Source organism: Myxine glutinosa, chromosome 9, assembly GCF_964187855.1.
Source record: "Myxine glutinosa chromosome 9, kmMyxGlut1.1, whole genome shotgun sequence".
Taxonomy (NCBI): Eukaryota; Metazoa; Chordata; class Myxini; order Myxiniformes; family Myxinidae; genus Myxine; species Myxine glutinosa.
The window spans coordinates 63772895-63793172 of record NC_136269.1 but is presented as its reverse complement, the minus strand read 5'-3'; positions in this window follow the sequence as shown (position 1 = coordinate 63793172).

Below are 20278 nucleotides of genomic sequence, written 5' to 3'. Positions count from 1 at the left end.
ACGGAATCTTGTCGTGAGGCTGTTGCCCAGAAACAACTTGCCTTCGCGTCCTGGAAAGCAAATCCAACGGAAGGAAATCTCATTTCCTTTCACAAAGCCCGAAACAAGTGTGTGTCCACCCTCAGGAGAGCCAGGAAACTATATCTCTCCACTCTCAAGACCGAACTCTCAAATCTGTCTCCCTCTTCCAAATCCTGGTGGCATCTGGTCAAATCTGTTTCTGGTGTTTTTTCCCCCTCCATCCCGTCCCTTACCTCAAACGGCTACATAGCTGACTCCGCACATGAAAAAGCTGAATGCCTCAACTCTGTGTTTGCCTCTAAATCTTGTGTCCCAAATCCAACCCTCTCTGTACCCACCGTACCCAGTCTTACCCAGCTGCTCCTGGACTCTGTGTCCTTTCCTCCTGACAAGGTGGAAAATTTTCTGTCAACCCTCGACTCTGATTCTGCTACTGGACCAGACGGCATCAGCCCACGGGTCCTAAAATCCTGCTCTGCCGCTCTTTCACTCCCTCTCTCTGTTCTCTTCACCCTCTCTTTTGCTCAAGGTCATCTGCCATCAGCTTGGAAATTAGCCAACATCACCGCTTTACACAAAAAAAGGTACAAAAACAGATCCTTGCAACTACAGACCAATCAGCCTTTTCCCAATTATCAGCAAAGTCATGGAATTCATCATTGCTTCGGATATCAAATCTTTCCTCTTCTCCAATGGCTTGATCTCTGATCATCAGTTTGGTTTCAGACCAGGCCACTCTACTCTGGACATGCTGCTTCTGCTGTCTCAACAACGGATGGAGGTCCTCAATGCCAAACAGGAAATTAGAGCTGTCTCCCTTGACATATCACATACCTTCGATATGGTTTGGCACTCAGCTCTGCTTCCCAAACTCTCCTCCTATGGTATACATGGAAATCTCCACGCATGGCTGGCAGACTTCCACTCTAGTCATAGTCAACGTGTGGCCCTGAATGTGTTTCTCTCCTCTCCCCCTTCCTGTTCAGGCTGGAGTTCCCCAAGGCAGTGTTCTGGGCCCTGTGCTTTTTCTGGTCTTCATCAATAATCTCTCTGACTCTCTTGAAAATCCTCTCTATCTCTTTGCTGATGACTCCACTCTCTGCCGCTCCATTCCTCATCCCTCACATCAGCAGTCTGCAGCCTCCAAACTCTCTGCAAACCTGGACAAAATCACAGACTGGTCAAACAAGTGGAAAATGTCTTTCAATTCTGACAAATCTCACACTCTCACTATGTCTCTCCGAAAAGACCGACTGGACAACCCTCCCATCCACTTTCTGAATAATCCTCTCCAAGAAGTTCTGTCACAAGCTTTTGGGTCTCACTATCTGCCATGATCTTTCCTGGGAAACCCACATTTCAAATCTAGACTCCAAAGCCAGTCGCCGACTGGGCATCCTCCGTCGTCCGAAGTCCTTCCTTGGCACACCTGAGCTCCTCACCACATACAAGGCTTTCATCCGCAGCTCAATCGAATACTGTTCTCCCCTCTGTGCCGGTGCTCCTGCCTCTCACTTAGCTCGGCTTCACGCTGTTGAAACCCAAGCTTTCAGAATCATTGGAATCTCCCACAGTGAAGCTAACTCCGATGGCATTTTACTTACTCACCGCAGTCAGGTTGGTGGTCTTTCTGTCTTCTACCGACTCCTCTCCGGCCTGCTCCCCCATCTCTATCTGGGCTCTGTCCCCCAAATATTCCTACAGGTCGCTCAAGATCTGCCTGCAACCCTCTTATGGTTCAACTGCCAAAATCAAGACTCTCTGCTCACCTTCACTCCTTCATTCCTCTTTTCTACCACCTCTGGAACAAACTCCCTCACTCTCTTCAATCCCCCTCCTCCCTCCAGGACTTTGAAACAGCTGTTCACCACCATCTCTTATTGTCCCCCATCCAAAACCTTGATCTTTTCTACCCCCGCTAATTTCACCCCAGATCCACTTTTCTGAAATACCAACTTCTTCCTGGAAGTCCTTGTAGTGTCCATGTGGTTTTTTTTTTTTACGTCAGCCGCCCCCACCCCCCTTCCCATGCCTCCTCCCCCCAAGCCCTCTCCCTCCCAAAGATCTCCCGATGTCCCTGCTCTCAAATGTTGTTTGTGTGCTTCCCCTTCTCTCCCCATCTTGTCTATTGCTCCCCTTATTATATACTTTGTGTGTCTGTCTGATTTTTTTTGTGTGATAAATGTTAGCTCTTCATGCAGCATACTAGAGATGCAGCATACTTGAGACGTTTCATGCAGCATACTAGAGAATACATACGTTCCTGAATTACTCTATGTTTGGGAAAGTACATGGACACGCTGAAATGGGTTCCACCCTCTTGGCCACAGGCAGGGTATACGCACACATCCCTCACCAGCCCTTTTGTCGACTTGACACAACACGATGCAATTGCTTGTGAAGGTCTGTCATAGCCTAACAACTGCTTCTCTTTGAACGTTTTCACTTCAATGGCCATTAAATGAGCCAAATGTTCTCTCACATGGTAAATGTAATGTTACAAAAGCGTCTGATGTAACATGTTCATTGTATCTGGAAGTTGCTTAAACTGGGAATTATTTTCTTCATTCATTTACATTTGTCACTGGGTGGTGGGAGACTGGCCTTCAGTTTGCTTGTCTCCAGTAGTTGCCTAACTGATCCTGAATTTGATAATTATTGCAATCATCAGTTTGCTTGCCTCCAGTAGTTGCCTGATCTTGGATTTGATCATTTGTGGAATTGTCAGTTTGCTTCCCTCCATTAGTTGTCTGAACCTGGATTTGATCATTATTGGAATAATCTGTTTGCTTGCCTCCAATAGTTGCCTGATCTTGGATTTGATCATTTGTGGAATTGTCAGTTTGCTTGCCTCCAGTAGTTGCCTGAACCTGGATTTGATCATTTGTGGAATTGTCAGTTTGCTTGCCTCCAGTATTTGCCTGAACCTGGATTTGATCATTATTGGAATAATCTGTTTGCTTGCCTCCAATAGTTGCCTGAACCTGGATTTGATCATTTGTGGAATTGTCAGTTTGCTTGCCTCCAGTATTTGCCTGAACCTGGATTTGATCATTCTTGGAATAATCTGTTTGCTTACCTCCAGTAGTTGCCTGATCTTGGATTTGATCATTCGTGGAATTGTCAGTTTGCTTGCCTCCAGTAGTTTCCTGATCCTGAATTTGATCATTGGTGGAATTGTCTGTTTGCTTGCCTCCAGTAGTTGCCTGAACCTGGATTTGATCATTTGTGGAATTGTCAGTTTGCTTGCCTCCAGTATTTGCCTGAACCTGGATTTGATCATTCTTGGAATAATCTGTTTGCTTACCTCCAGTAGTTGCCTGATCTTGTATTTGATCATTCGTGGAATTGTCAGTTTGCTTGCCTCCATTAGTTGCCTGATCCTGAATTTGATCATTGGTGGAATTGTCTGTTTGCTTGCCTCCAGTAGTTGCCTGAACCTGGATTTGATCATTATTGGAATAATCTGTTTGCTTGCCTCCAGTAGTTGCCTGAACCTGGATTTGATCATTTGTGGAATAATCCGTTTGCTTGCCTCCAGTATTTGCCTGAACCTGGATTTGATCATTATTGGAATAATCTGTTTGCTTACCTCCAGTAGTTGCCTGATCTTGTATTTGATCATTCGTGGAATTGTCAGTTTGCTTGCCTCCAATAGTTTCCTGATCCTGGATTTCATCATTAGTTGAATCGAATCTAACAGAAATGTTGTTGGTTGCGGAGCTTGCCTTTGGATGGTGAACTGAGATGATTGATTGGCGAGGAATCGGAATAAAATCAAAAAACAAATCAGTACTGAATTTTGGTTGAAATTGAAAGAATGGCAGTGAATTTGTTCAAAGGAAACCTGATGATTGCATTCATTTGCAACTTTATATATATGGTATGTACCATGTGGCAATGTATAGAAAAGAAGAGACATTCCATAGCATGCAGAAAATGTCGAACAATAGAAAAGAAGGGACATTCAAAAAATCTCGTGTGCATGCTGGACTACCCTTGTGTTCTTAGGAGGAACCAAGTAATGCTCTAGAATAGTTCATACAAAGGTGCGCCCTACATCTGGCAAATAAAATACATTTACTTTTTCATGCAGCTGCACAAATCAAATTGGCGCCCCTTTATATGAACTTTTCTAGAGCATTACGTGGTTCCTCCCAACTGAAACGTGAAGTTAATGTTATAAACTTTTCATGTAAGGAGCAAAAACTGTTTACAAATACTCTGCTCTGTGTGGAATGAATGTTTGTTGTTAGTTTCTTCATCATGTGCAATGTCTATTATTGCCAGGCGTTGCAAAAAATGTTTACAGAAAGGCTGGCCATACAATCTAATGAGTGTTTTTTTGTTTCAGATTGCATGAACATGGGTGCCAAAGCTCAGCTAATGCCAGAAAAAAGGCAGGAAATTGTAATTTAGAAAAGAAGGCCTTGAAACAGTTGCAATGCTGGCGCTGTTTAGCTAGGCTCTAATTTCCGGTGCTGTAAAACGTCTGTTGCGCAGACAGGTGACTCGGATTACTTGTCCTGCTATTCTGTTGTGATTCTTGGTCGACCAGAATGTTTTCTATCCACATTTTTACCAGTTTAATTATGTCGTTTAATGGCACAAGCAACTGCATTTACTGACACTTGTAATTGTTTTGCAATTTTTCTCAAGGATTGGCCTTCTTTTCTCAAAGTTGTTGTTTGCAACATTAGAAAGACATTAAACATTAAAAACATTCAAACATTTTAAAAAATCAAAAATAAGTTGTTGAATTAAAAAAATTCACTTTAACATTTTTTTTTTATGCTGGGAAAATTATTGCATCAAGAAAATTGTTGAAAGATGCATGCAGTGGTAATGAAATAGGATGTTCAAGTCAAGTCATACGAATGTTTCTTCACCTCCTCATACTACATCACCAAATGTGATGCACAGTACAGTATGTACAAGCTTCTCCATGAGCTGAATATCACAGAAATGTTGTTAACTTACCATGTCTCGTGTATGATTGAGTTCCACTTGTCTTAGCAATTATCTCATAACTCTGCTCTGCTTTTACATATAATGTCTTAACTTTATGATGAAAAATGGTTTGGCCTGTTTGGTATTCCCATCTGAGCACATTTCACTTAGGGTTGGGTTCCCAGGTTCAAATCACATTGTTGATTTGTTTTGACTTGACTTGACCGACCTATTCGGTGCAATGCACTACGAAAGCCTCCTTCAAACATGGTCCATTCTGTTCGAATAAACGTCATTTGAGGCCATTGTATTCCATTCTTTTTTTTCTATTTCCACTCTCCATCTGGTCTTTGTTTTAAGGGTTAGGGTAGTGTTCTACATCTGCTTTAAGGGCCTTGTCTTGGTTGCCAGTTTGTAATTCTTGTTGCCCACAGTTTCTGTTCTTTCTTGTTCGAATCTTCTTGTTTTCATTGCGACCAAAATTGCAAGGAATTTTGTTTTCTGCATTTCTGTTCCTGTCCCTGTTTTTTTTTTTTGTGTATACAAGATCGAGGCTCGTGTAAGAGCTAACATTAATGACAAAAAATAACAAACGAACACATAAGACAAAATAAAGGGAGTGGGAGAAAATATGGGGAAAGAGGGGGAAGCACACAAGTACAACATTTGAGAGCAGGGACATCGGGAGATCTTTGGGAGGGAGAGGGCTTGGGGGGAGGAGGCATGGGAAGGGGGATGGGGGCGGCTGACGTAAAAAAAAAAACCACATGGACACTACAAGGACTTCCAGGAAGAAGTTGGTATTTCAGAAAAGTGGATCTTGGGTGAATTAACGGGGGTAGAAAAGTCAAGGTGTTGGATGGAGGAAGATAAGAGATGGTGATGAACAGCTGTTTTAAAGACCTGGAGGGAGGAGTGGGATTGAAGAAAGTGAGGGAGTTTGTTCCAGAGGTGGGAGAAAAAACGAATGAAAGAGTGAAGGTGAGCAAAGAGTCTTGATTTTGGCAGTTTCACCAGAAGAGGGTTTCTGGCTGATCTTGTGTGACCCGTAGAAATATTTTGGGGACAGAGCACAGACAGGGCTGGGGGGCGAGACCAGAGAGGAGTTGGTAGAAGACAGAAAGGCCACCAACCTGCCTGCGGTGAGTGAGTGAAAGGCCCTCGGAGTTAGTTTCATCGCAGGAGATTCCAATGATTCTGAAAGTTTTGGTTTCACCAGCATGAAGCCGAGCTAGGTGTGAGGCAGGAGCACCAGCCCAGAGGGGAGAGCAGTATTCCATTGAGCTGTGGATGAAAGCCTTGTGTGTGGTGAGGAGCTCAGGTGTGCCAAGGAAGGACTTCGCACGGCTTTGGAGGCCAGCTTGGAAATGTGGTTTTCCCAGGAAATAACATGGCAGATTGTGAGACCCAAGAGCTTGAGTGACAGAACTTATTGGAGAGGAATGTTGAGAAAGTAGGTGGGAGGGTTGTCCAGACGGTCTTTTCGGAGAGACATTGTGAGAGTGTGAGATTTGTCAGGATTGTAAGACATGTTCCACTTGTTTGACCAGTCTGTGATTTTGTCCAGGTCTGCAGAGAGTGAGGAGGCTGCAGACTGCCGATCTGAGGAATAAGGTATGGAGTGGCAGAAAGTGGAGTCATCAGCAAAGAGGTAGAGAGGATTTTCCAGAGAGTCAGAGAGATCATTGATGAAGAGCAGAAAAAGCACAGAGCCCAGAACACTGCCTTAGGGAACTCAAGCCTGAACAGGAAGGGGAGATGAGAGAAATGAAATGAATGAGAGAAAGGGATGAGATGAGAGATGAGGAAGGAGAGATGAAAATTCTTGTTTTACCAAGACAGTATCTTTCCATTTATTGATGTGTCTATGGTTACCCCTGCCACCAAAGTTGGGGAGAGGTTATGTTTTCACCTTTGTCTGTTTGTAAACAGGATATCTCAAAAGGTTACGGATGGATTCGGACGAAGTTTGATGGACAGGTTGGGTATGTGACAAGGACGAAATTAATAGATTTTGGTGAAGATCCGGAAGTGATTCTTCAACATTGACTGATGGATGAACAAAAACAACAAACACGACAAACGAACACGATCAGTCGGAGTGAAAAAGGTGATAGTTTTATGTTTTTAATCAACTGATTGTGAAATTGCAACATTCAAGCACAAAATGAGAACATCAGACAACAGGTAAGCGGTTTTAGAGATATTATGGAGACAATTTTAGAACATTAAAACAATGATCAAACATCCACCAAAAGCAGAAAAATTATGTACAGTAATAAAAAAAAAGTCAGAAAACTACTTTTATTGTACAAGATAAACTGCAACAGGCTCTCCAAAGGCCATTTGTTGTAGATGAAATAAAGTTGTATTTGTCTTACTGTTCAAAGTGCTATTTGCTGCAAAATCAATAACTCATTCAGTGTTTACATGCAGAGGAAAATGATATTTAGCCCTAAGTCTGGTGCGATAGCTCAGTGCAATCGATCTGCAATACAAACAGGCAATATGGGTAAAATAAAAAACGAGACGGCATCAACAAAGAGTAAAAAGACAAGAAATAGGAAACAAGAAAGCAACATAAATAGTTATTTTTTATTTAAGGGAGATTATGTATAAGATATTTATTGGAGTTCCAAGAAACATTTTCTGATTTGGTGGGTTAGGGAAGTACAGTGGATGACCCCACTGGGAAGTCTAACATATCTAGACTTTCAGAAGGCATTTGGTAAGGTGCCAGTATCACATAGGAGTTTGTTAACGAAGGTTAGAACTTACAGAGCGGCTGGAATCCAGGATCAAACTGGATTGAAAATTAGATTAGTGAGATTAAGCGAAGGGTGACTGTGAATGGCAGGATGGTGGGCTGGGAGGTTGTAAGTAGTAAGGGCCTGTACTAGGATCATTATCGGGAATCAGCACTAGGACCGTTATCTGTATTATTAGCCCCCGCTGGACTTAGTCCGAAATGGGGGCTTACATATGGATTTGGTTTCGTCCTTGTGTCCGTGAATCCATAAACATATCTCCGAGCTGTATGGACCAATTTTGTTCATACTTGGCACAAAGACAATACATGACGGTATACATATGCACATAATTTTGTTTCGTGATGTAATCAAAGGTGGCTGACTGGCGGCCATTTTAGTAGTAAAACACCCGATGTTGAATACGTGCAAAACCATTTCTTGGACATACAGATAAGGAATTATGGTTTACATATGCACGTCATTCTCTTTCGAGATCAAATCCAAGATGGCCGACTGGCGGCCATTTTGTTACTTAAATGTGTCCCCATCCACTTCTCGGACATGCATGGACCGATTTTCGGTGAGTTTTTAGAAATGTTTCAAAACATTTTTTTTCGAGATTTAGGGCTACCAATCGTGCATAGCATGGATACCTCACTAGTTATTCATAATTTATAGAAATGGTTTGTTCAATGGGGGAGTCAGCTTTCCAAAATTTCAGAAGACAACACATAGCTTGGAGGTCAGGGAGTAGTTGATAGCAAATATTGACAATGGGGCAACTAAAAGGGGTACTGGTTCCGTTTTGTTACAAACAGCCAACATGTACAGCCCTTTTGGTTTCAGGGGATCCTTCCTGAGCAAGAAAAACCATGTTGCAACCTTGGGAACTGGTCAGGGGCTGTTTGATACATGAAAATGTAGGGGCACCCTCGTATCTCCAAAAAGGCATGTTGCAATCCATCAACAAGCCTCTCATAACAAAGTGTATGTATGTGTATATATATGTATATATATGTATATATATGTATATATATATATATATATATATATATATATATATATATAGTTGCGGATATGGGATTTGCATCCATCCATATCCGCTTGTAAATATTCCCCTATTTCCTCAATACTTCCCAACTATCCCCAATCCCCCATTCCCTAGTCCCATTTTCTGTAAACAACACTCTGTAGACCCGACCTCCCCCTATTTCCCCCCATTAAATGTCGCATCCAGGTCCACCGCATCTCACGTAGACAACTATAGGACATCTTGCTAGTTATTCTTAGTCTATGTCAGTTAAGGACTCGTTTCCATTAATTCTGACTCTTCGTTGCACCAGAATGTGATTGTATGGCACCGTTAGGAAGTTTAGGACCTCCCAATACCTCCCCGCAGCTCTTCCTCACGGTTCCGCAACAACAACAACAACAACAACAGCAGCGGCGGGCGCGGGGAGTGCGCGTCCTCACTCCGGCTTGGTTGGTAGGGGGTGTTGGGAGGGCACCAGGCCTTTGCAACGAGCCGCCATCGAACATGTGCTCGACGGGGTTACCAAGTAGGGGCTCGCTGTCAGCTCATCGTCAAGGGCGGAGCCCGGTTACCCCCGCACCCAATAGAAGCGGCGGACCGGTCCCATCTGGGGCGGAGCCAACCAGCCGAGGGCGTGTGACTCCCCGCTGAGCATGCGCAGGAAGAGGGAGGTGACGTCAGAGGCGCGCTGAGCTTGGAGAGAGAAGGACGCCACTTCCGAGCGCTGTGACACCTCCCCGCATCTCTGGACTGGACCGCGCTTTATCCTGTCCCTGAGCCAAGGTGCACCTTGTGCTATCGACTGCCTGTCCTTCCCTGCCATCAATCCCTGTGTAAGTCAGCCTTGTTCCGTTTGCCTGTGGTCTGTCGGGGATAAGATAAGACTGTAACTAAGTGCCCATCTCTTCTGTGTCTTTTACCTCACTCTACCTTGTAATCTACCCCTTTTCTCCACCACTAATTATATCCTCCTCCGGAGGTCTTGAGAACTGTACCCCTTGCGTCGTTTCATCTATCCCAGTCGTTGTGTCTTTTCCATCATTGATTTAGCGTAGCGCGATTTGGCCAACGTTCGAGTGGAATCGGGTGAGTTGGGGAAGAATCGGGGGAACTGTTAGGTCGCGGTGGACCATCCGCTCGGCCCATCATAACATCTAATCCGCGATCCGTAACAATATATATATATATATATATATATATATATATATATATATATATATATATATATATATATATATACATACATATATATATATATATATATATATATATATATATACATACATATATATATATATATATATATATACAGTGAAACCTTGACTTACGAGTGCACCAACTTACGAGTTTTCCGAGATACGAGCCGTCGCTCGGGCGGTTTATTGCTTTGAGATGCGAGCCGAGATCTGAGTTACGAGCTTACGTCACCCACCACCAAGTGGGTTCCGGTCACGTGGTTATCTTGCCGTGCAAGCATCTCTGCCGTATATCGCTGCTGCTTTGTTTTCGCATTTTGGTTATTTTGGAGCTTACGCCACCCGCCACCAGGTGGGTTCCGGTCACGTGGTTATCTTGCCGTGCAAGCATCTCTGCCGTATATAGCTGCTGCTTTGTTTTCGCATTTTGGTTATTTTGGAAAATTTCTTAGTTTTAACCATGGGTCCTAAGAAATTGAGTGCCAAGGGCAGTACTGAGAAGAAGAAGAGGATGATGTGCTTGGATATAAAACACGCAATCGTCGAAAAACATGAGCGAGATGTGCGTGTTGTCGACTTGGTGAGGCGGATGTGAAGGCAGCTGAAGATTTTATTATAACTTTTGCCGAACTGATAGAAGCCGAACGATACATCCCCCAGCAAATCTTCAACTGTGACGAGACAGGGCTCTTCTGGAAAAAGATGCCGAGGAGGACGTATATAACGGCAGAGGAGAAGAGCATGCCAGGCCACAACTTGTTCAGAGTGCCGGCGATAGCTCGCCTTCTCTTTGTGGAAAACACGGTGAGATCCTTAACATCCAACAACTAATGGGACGCAAACGGGGCGCCCAGTTTAGCGGTACACACATTGATGAATCACCCTGCCTGTGATTCACCCATGACAGGTTATAGCTGGGTCGGGATTCAAACCCAGGCTGGACAGTTTAGAGTCAAGTGTGCGTACCTCCAGTCCAGGCCATCCTGCCAACTTGTATGCTGCATACAGGTGAAATATAAAGCGCGAGATATTTTTATATATACTGTATATTTAAAAAAAAATTGGTGTGGTTTTTGGCGGGCTGGAACGGATTAATAGCATTTCAATGCATTTTAATGGGGAAATTTAATTTGAGAAACGAGCAAATTGAGTTACGAGCTCGGTCACAGAACGAATTAAACTCGTAAGTCAAGGTTTCACTGTATATATTATATATATATATATATATATATATATATATATATATATATATATATATATATATATATATATATATATATATATATATATATATATATTGTTGCGGATCCCGGGTTCGTCGACGTACAAAGGGGGGTTTATGCCCCATTCCCCCACGAACTCCGGTTCCACTGAGGCCGTTGACCGTGAGCAACTAAGCTCGTGATTGACGGATTGCTAAGCAATTCCGATCGCCAATCTCCCAGCCACGCGCCGAAGAGTTTATTGGTCAAATATCCTAAATACTTTCAAGACACGCAACCGGAGAAACCGGGGATCGAACCCTCACTTTCACACACCTTATTCAATTGCGTGCTGAGCGGATTTGCACAGTGTGGAAAGCGGCGTTACCTCACGTGATTTATGGACCTGAATCAAGTCAAATTCGGTCTCGGATGATGCTAGGCCAATGGAGAAAAGACGTATCCGAACAGGTTGGAAAGTAACCAAATGTACAGCCTTTTATTTTGAAGGCACAGAGAAATAGAGACGAAGAGGTAAGCTTATTAATTCCTTACCTATCGTAAACCCACAGGCGCCTTCACACTCGCACACGCAGGGGAAAATACACTGGTTATTCTCGTACCGATCGATGTACCTGCTGGGACTGCCTCGCTGGGGCCCACGTGGTCTGGTGTGCGCAGCTCGCAGCTCGATCCTGACGTGCAGCCTGGATGAGGTATCTGGATGACGAACTTCAGTGCAGTTTGAGCTAGATTCAGTGCAGGTGGGCCAACCAGCTTCAAGATGGGTCGCGGGAGAAGCCAACGCTTGCAGGTCCCCCGGATCAGAGCGAGAGATCGGTGAAGAGCGATGGGTGTTGGGCGTCGATGCAACAAGCACGAGGAGGGGTGTTGGCAAAGGACAAAGGCACAAGAATCTTGTCGGCGAGGCGAAAGGCAAGTGAGGTCGTCAACGAAGCGAAAATCAAGAGGGGTGTCGTCCACGAGGCAAAATCCAAGAGAGGTCGTGTTGTGGGCGCAGCCAAAAAGCAAGAAGCGTCGTCCACAAGGCAAAATCCAAGAGAGGTCGTGTCGTGGGCGCAGCCAAAAAGCAAGATGAGTGTCCTCGGCGCTGCAAAATCCAAGAGGCCCTCGGGGTCGATGGGCGGGGGTATTTACGTGACCCCAAAAACTCCCCGAATGTTCCACAGCCTCCCATTTGCTGAGGTTGGTCACATGCTGGCCTTCAATCCTTCCTCCTCTTTGGAAGGTTTTAGTCCTCCTTCCCCCTTTCATTCAGGGCTCCGTCTTTGGCCACACCTTCCTGCACATCTAAATGACTTCCTTTAACATCACAAAGGTTTGACATCCTGACTACTCAATGCATATTTGGTCTTTATTACTACACAATGGGAAAGGGCTAATCTTTACATTCAATAAGAAATAACTAACTACTGCAGGCTACATGTTGTCGTGCAATTAACTATAAGGGGTGTGCCTTTATGGCAAAACTGCAACAATATATGTACAGTATATATATATATATGTATATATATATATATATATATATATATATATATATATATATATATATATATATATATATATATATATATATATATTGTTGCAGATATGGGATTTACATCAATCCATATCCGCTTGTAAATATTCCCCTATTTCCTCAATACTTCCCAACTATCCCCAATCCCCCCATTCCCTAGTCCCATTTTCTGTAAACAACACTCTGTAGACCCGACCTCCCCCTATTTCCCCCATTAAATGTCGCATCCAGGTCCACCGCATCTCATGTAAGACAACTATAGGACATCTTGCTAGTTATTCTTAGTCTATGTCAGTTAAGGACTCGTTTCCATTAATTCTGACTCTTCGTTGCACCAGAATGTGATTGTATGGCACCGTTAGGAAGTTTAGGACCTCCCAATACCTCCCCGCAGCTCTTCCTCACGGTTCAGCAACAACAACAACAACAACAACAACGGCGGCGGCGCGGGGAGTGTGCGTCCTCACTCCGGCTTGGTTGGTAGGGGGTGTTGGGAGTGCACCAGGCCTTTCCAACGAGCCGCCATCGAGCATGTGCTCGACGGGGTTACCAAGTAGGGGCTCGCTGTCAGCTCCTCGTCAAGGGCGGAGCCCGGTAACCCCCGCACCCAATAGAAGCGGCGGACCGGTCCCATCTGGGGCAGAGCCAACGAGCCGAGGGCGTGTGACTCCCCGCTGAGCATGCGCAGGAAGAGGGAGGTGACGTCAGATGCGCGCTGAGCTTGGAGAGAGAAGGACGCCACCTCCGAGCGCTGTGACACCTCCCCGCATCTCTGGACTGGACCGTGCTTTATCCTGTCCCTGAGCCAAGGTGCACCTTGTGCTATCGACTACCTGTCCTTCCCTGCCATCAATCCCTGTGTAAGTCAGTCTTGTTCCGTTTGTCTGTGGTCTGTCTGGGATAGATAAGATTGTATCTAAGTGCCTATCTCTTCTGTGTCTTTTACCTCACTCTACCTTGTAATCTACCCCTTTTCTCCACCACTAATTATATCCTCCTCCGGAGGTCTTGAGAACTGTACCCCCTTGCGTCGTTTCATTTATCCCAGTCGTTGTGTCCTTTCCATCATTGATTTAGCGTAGCGCGATTTGGCCAACGTTCGAGTGGAATCGGGTGAGTTGGGGGTAATCGGGTAAACTGTGCGAACACGGCGGCCATTCCGCTCGGTCAAGCAACATCTGAAGCCGTGTCCGTAACAATTGGTGTCAGGAAGTGAGATTGGACCCGAAGCGCGCTTAACGCGCTCAAAATTACAAGCAGTGTGAAATTTGTTTTGTTTTAAAATAAAAACCCGAATTTTGAAAGTCGCGCTATGGCAGATCAAGACGGCTGGGTTCCGGTAGAGGAGAGTGAGGCAGGGTCGATCCAGGACCAAATTGAGGGACATGAGGAGAGCGAAGCAGTGAGGGCGGCAGGTTCGCAAAATGGCGTCCTCGCGCACGAGGTTACGGGCGCGCAAAATGGCGCCTCGCACATGGCTACGGCGGCCGCACCCGCTGCACAAGTGGGAGGGATGGCCCAAATGCAGGCCCTCATGGAGCAATTTATGGTACAAATGCAGGCGTCCCTCAACCTGCAGAAGGACGAGATGGGGGCTGATAGGGAGCGATTGGGTGAGCGATTGGAGGGCCAAATGGGGGTAATGGGGAACCGGATGGATGCTCAGGGTGAGCAATTGGAGGGCCAAATGGGGGTAATGGGGAACCGGATGGATGCTCAGGGTGAGCGATTGGAGGGCCAAATGGGGGTAATGAGGGACGAAGCGAGGGGTACCGGTGAGGGATTAGACAAGAAATTAGAGGGGTTAGACAATGGGATAGAAGGGGTGAAACATGGGTTAATGGGGGTAGAAAACAGAATGGCCACTCAAGAGAATCAAATGGAAGGGATGAAAAAGGGGTTAGAGGGGTTAGAAAACAGTATGGAAGGCAAATTGAGGGACATAAGGGACCAAGCGGAAAGGGAAGTTTAAAAAATGGGGCAGCAAATAGAGGGGGTCAGAATGGGGGTAGAAACTAAATTGGATGCTCACAGGGAGGAAATGGAGCAGATGAGGGTGGCATCTGGGCAGGAGATGCAAGTGATGGGAGAAGAGATCAGAAGAGGTGTGAGTGAGGAGGTCGGAGGAGTGCGCGAGGAGGTGAGGCACTGTAAGGAGCGCATGGAGAAGGAGGTGAGAAAGGGGACTGTAAAATTGCAAGGTGGTATAGAGGAGTTGACGCTGGGAGTAGAACAACTGACAGTGGGACAAAAGGAGTTGGGGGCCCAGGTAAAGAAGAACAAAGCGGTAATAGAGGGTTTAAAATCGACACAGAAGGAGATGAAAAAGGACGTAGGGGTAATTAAAAAAGAGTGTCAGACGGTACATGAGGACCTGACGAGGAAGATGGACAAGGTGGTAGAGGTGATGGAGGTTAAAGAGCGGGAGGTGCGGGAGCACATAGAAAAAAATAAGGTGAAGTTAGAGGAAGGACTTAAGGGGGCGCACAAGGAGATGAAGGAGGTGAAGCAGAAATTAGAAGAAGTGGAAGAAGGGGTGAGCGAAATTAAGAAGCGACGGAGAGAGGATAAGAAAGAGATAAAGGAAGAAGTAAAATAATTGGTCCAAAGTCTGTGTTCGGATCGTGATGATGTGCTCATTAACCGGATGAGGGATTCGCAGGTGATGGAGGAGAAGCGAAGAGAAAGAGGACCCGGTGTAAGTGGTGACCAATATGGTCGTGCGTATGATGCGCCAGGTGATTTAATGAGCTTGGGGGTCGAGATGGACCCGGGGGTTCGTGAGAGGCCGTTGGTGAAGTGTGCGACAGGTCTGGTGTGCGAAAAAGGAGGTGTGCGAGAAAGTCCGACTCTGGGGTGTGCGAGGAAAAAGTGCGTGCCATGGAGTGAGGGTGCTGTCGAGAGTGAGTCGGTCGTAGCGAGTGTGCGAGGGAGCACATGGAAGCGCGTAGTGAGGAGTGTTACGGAGGGTGTAAAGGGAGAATGCACGCCTGTGGTGAGTGTTACAGAGGATGTAACGGGAGAGGGTGTGCGAGAAAGATGTGTGACGGACAGGTGCATGGGGAAAGAGTGCGCTGTCAAAAGTAAGGAAGAGTGTACACCTGTGGTGAGTGTTACAGAGGGTGTAACGGGAGAGTGTGCACGAGAAAGGTGTGTAACGGACGGGTGCATGAGGAAAGAGTGCGCTGTCGAGAGTAAGGGTGAGTGCGCTGTCAAGAGTGGAGGTGAGAGTAGTAAGAGTGACACGGAGCGTGAGTTGGTTGTGACAGGTGAGAAAGGAAGCACACCTGGAATGGTAGAGCGTGTGTGGGAATGCACACTTGAGTTGGTCGTGAGGCACGTGGTTGGGTGTGCGAGTGAAAGCACACCTGTGATTGTCACAGAGGAGGTGACCGAGGAAAGGGCGCGAAGAGGTGTGTTGGTGAGGTGTGCGACCAACGAATGTGTGCCAAAGTGTTCGGTGGTCAGGTGTGTGACCAAGGCTGTGAGTGGAATGAGTGTACCTGGGTGTGTTAGAGAAGGTACGACGAGGAGCATGGGAACAGCTGGATGTATGGGCAAGAAAGGGGTAGCGTATGCGTGTAAGCATGCAGGTGAGGCATCGATGGTAACCGGGTTCGCGGTTAGAGCGACTTATAGCCGAATCGGGCCCTCGGTGCGTGCCGGGCTTCGCGTGCCGCGAGAACCAGCGGGGATCCGAGCCACGGCGGGTTCAAAAGGACCGCCGTACGCGATCCACGCTGGGCCTCGCTTTGAACGGCCGCGTCCGTGCTCCACTAGGCGGAGCGGGCAGCCCGATAGGAAGGGTCGTCATGGCGACCACTTTTTGTTGAGGCATTCCGGCAGGTCGAGATCGGGCCATGGGATGGCTCCGTGCCGAGATGGTGCGTGGGACCTCGGCCCGGGTAAACCTCCTTCCCTGCACCGAATGCGGGACGTATCCAGCCGCTGGCACCAAAGAACCCGCATTCATTGCTCGGCTTTACGAAGCCGGGCTGTGGAAGTGAATTGGCGCACTGAGAGGCATTAGTAAGTAGACTGTAATGACGAGGATAGTGTTTTGGCCCCGAAATTAGAAAAACAAAATTTGATGATTGGCAAAGGATTGGCAGTAATGATTGGCAGATGATGGGTAGTGATTGGCAAATTTTTGATTTGTTGAAATTTGATGTGCAAAATTGGTAGTGGGAGATGCCCGATGTGGTGGGATGGCAACTCTGTCATCCCTCACAAACTGTGGGGCAAATGCGCTATAGATTATGGGGTTTATGGCAGTGAAAACTAGCCCGGGTGGGTTAGGATATTGTGTGTAGGGATCTAGCGAAGATGACATTAGGTAACGTTAAGGTTTAGATAGTGACTGATACCTGTAGTGGGGACGCAGGTAGATTAGTATGGATGATAATGACGAGGGAGCGCAAGAGTTTAAAGGGACGACTGGGAAGCGCAAGTTTCAGAGGGGAGTAGTTAGATGAGATGATGCTGTGTGAGAACTGGACAGGTGTGTGGAGCAGTGTATGAGTAGTGAGTGTTGTGGATCAGCGCGAATGCGCTTGGGGGAGAGAAGGGTGCAGGCGGCACCAAGTATGAGAGCACAGGTGTGCAAGTACAGGTGTGTGGAATACATGGAGTATTGGAATGAGTGGTGTGGAGAGAGTTGGAGTAAGTGGTACGGAGTGGTGTGCATGGTGCGAAGGTGTGGATGGGGGAAGAGTGGACCCCTTTTCACGAGTACCCGGGGAGGGTAGTTTAAAGAATAGGTAGAGGGTATAGGTAAATTGTGGTTGGATATTGGCATCTGTGGTGCGGGTGGAAGAATGGTATTTGGATGGGTGCATTAGTGTGTTTTTTTTTTTTTTTTTTTTTTTTTTTTTTTTTGTATACAAGATCGAGGCTCGTGAAAGAGCGAACATTAATCACACAGAAAGACAAACCGACACATAAAACATATAACATAGGGAGCGGTAGACAAGATGGGGAGAGAGGGGGAAGGACACAACACAACATTTGAGAGCAGGGACCGAGAGACATGGAGACAATCGAGAAATCTGAGAGAGGGCGAGGGCTTTGGGGGGGGGGGGCGTGGGAAGGGGGCAGTGGGAGAGGTATAAAACATATGGACACTGCCAGGACTTCCAGGAAAGAAGTTGGAATTTCAAACAAGGTGGATCTGGGGTGAATTAGCGGGGGTAGAAAAGATCAAGGTTTTGGATGGGGGAAGATAAGAGATGGTGGTGAACAGCTGTTTTAATGACCTGGAGGGAGGAGTGGGATTGAAGGGAGTGAGGGAGTTTGTTCCAGAGGCGGGAGAAAAGAGGAATGAAAGAGTGAAGGTGAGCGGAGAGCCGAGATTTCGGCAGTTTAACCATCAGAGGGTTGCTGGCAGATCTTGTGCGACCTGTAGGAATATTTGGGGGACAGAGCACAGAGAGAGCTGGGGGTGCAAGGCCGGAGAGGAGTCGGTAGAAGACAGAAAGACCACCTACCTGCCTGCGGTGAGTGAGTGAAAGGCCCTCAGAGATAGCTTCATCGCGGGAGATTCCAATAATTCTGAAAGCTTTGGTTTCAACAGCGTGAAGCCGAGCTAGGTGTGAGGCAGGAGCACCGGCCCATAGGGGAGAACAGTATTCCATTGAGCTGCGGATGAAAGCCTTGTATGTGGTGAGGAGCTCAGGTGTGCCGAGGAAGGACTTCGCACGACGGAGGATGCCCAGTCGGCGACTGGCTTTGGAGGCCAGCTTGGAAATGTGGTTTTCCCAAGAAAGATCATGGCAGATAGTGAGACCCAAAATCTTGAGCGACAGAACTTCTTGGAGAGGATTGTTGAGAAAGTAGATGGGAGGGTTGTCCAGTCGATCTTTTCGGAGAGACATAGTAAGAGTGTGAGATTTGTCAGGATTGAAAGACATGTTCCACTTGTTTGACCAGTCTGTGATTTTGTCCAGGTCTTCAGAGAGTGAGGAGGCAGCAGACTGCCGATCTGAGGGAAGAGGAATGGAGCGGCAGAGAGTGGAGTCATCAGCAAAGAGATAGAGAGGATTTTCGAGAGAGTCAGAGAGATCATTGATGAAGACCAGAAAAAGCACGGGGCCCAGAACACTGCCTTGGGGAACTCCAGCCTGAACAGGAAGAGGAGATGAGAGAAACCCATTCAGGGCCACACGTTGACGACGACTAGAGAGGAAGTCCGCCAGCCATGCGTGGAGATTTCCATGGATACCAAAGGAGGAGAGTTTGGTGAGCAGAGCGGGGTGCCAGACCGTGTCGAAGGCACGTGATATGTCGAGGGAGACAGCTCTAATTTCCTGTTTGGCATTGAGGACCTCCATCCATTGTTGAGACAGCAGAAGCAGCATGTCCAGAGTAGAGTGACCTGGTCTGAAACCAAATTGATGATCAGAGATCAAGCCATTGGAGAAGAGGAAAGATTTCATATCAGAAGCAATGATGGATTCCATGACTTTGCTGATAATTGGGAGAAGGCTGATTGGTCTGTAGTTGCTAGGATCTGTTTTTGCACCTTTTTTGTGCAAAGCGGTGATGTTGGCTGATTTCCAAGCAGATGGCAGTTGACCTTGAGCAAAAGAGAGGGTGAAGAGAACAGAGAGAGGGTGAGATAGAGCAGCAGAGCAGGATTTTAGGACCCGTGGGCTGATGCCGTCGGGTCCAGTTGCAGAATCAGAGTCGAGGGTTGACAGAAACTTTTCCACCTTGTCAGGAGGAAAGGACACGGAGTCCAGGAGCAGCAGGGTACGACTGGGTATGGTGGGTACAGAGAGGGATGGGTTTGGGACACAAGATTTAGAGGCAAACACAGAGTTGAGGCATTCAGCTTTTTCACGTGCGGAGTCAGCTGTGTAGCCGTTTGAGGTAAGGGAGGGGATGGAGGGGGAACAAACACCAGAAACGGATTTGACCAGACGCCACCAGGATTTGGAAGAGGGAGACAGATAAGAGAGTTCGGTCTTGAGAACGGAGAGATATTGTTTCCTGGCTCTCCTGAGGGTGGACACACACTTGTTTCGGGCTTTGTGAAAGGAAATGAGATTTCCTTCCGTTGGATTTGCTTTCCAGGAAACGAAGGCAAGTTGTTTCTGGGCAACAGCCTCACCACAAGATTCCGTGTACCATGGACGGGAGGAAGGGTATGACAACTGAAGACGAGATGGGATAAATCTGTGCATGAGAGAGAGCAATTTACTTTGGAAGAATTCCCAGGATGAGTTGATGTCAGAGGTGGTAGAGATGGGAGACCAGTCCAGATGATTGATGGCTGCTTGAAGACCGTGCCAGTTGGCCTGAGTGAAATGCCAGACTCGTCGACGCTGAGCAGGCTCCCTGAGGATGGTCAGAGAGATGTCCACTTTAACAAGGACATGATCAGATGATCCGATCGGAGCAGAAGAAGAGCAGCAGACATTTTCAGGGAAGTTAGTCATAACCAAGTCCAGAAGAGAAGATGTTCCGTTGACTGAGATCCGGGTCGGGAAATTGACAGATTGTGTCAGTCCCAGTGAGTCGCAGAAGTCCTTTGCTGAGGAGCCATGGCTGGTGAGAGAGGTACCCACACCCAGCCAACTGGCATG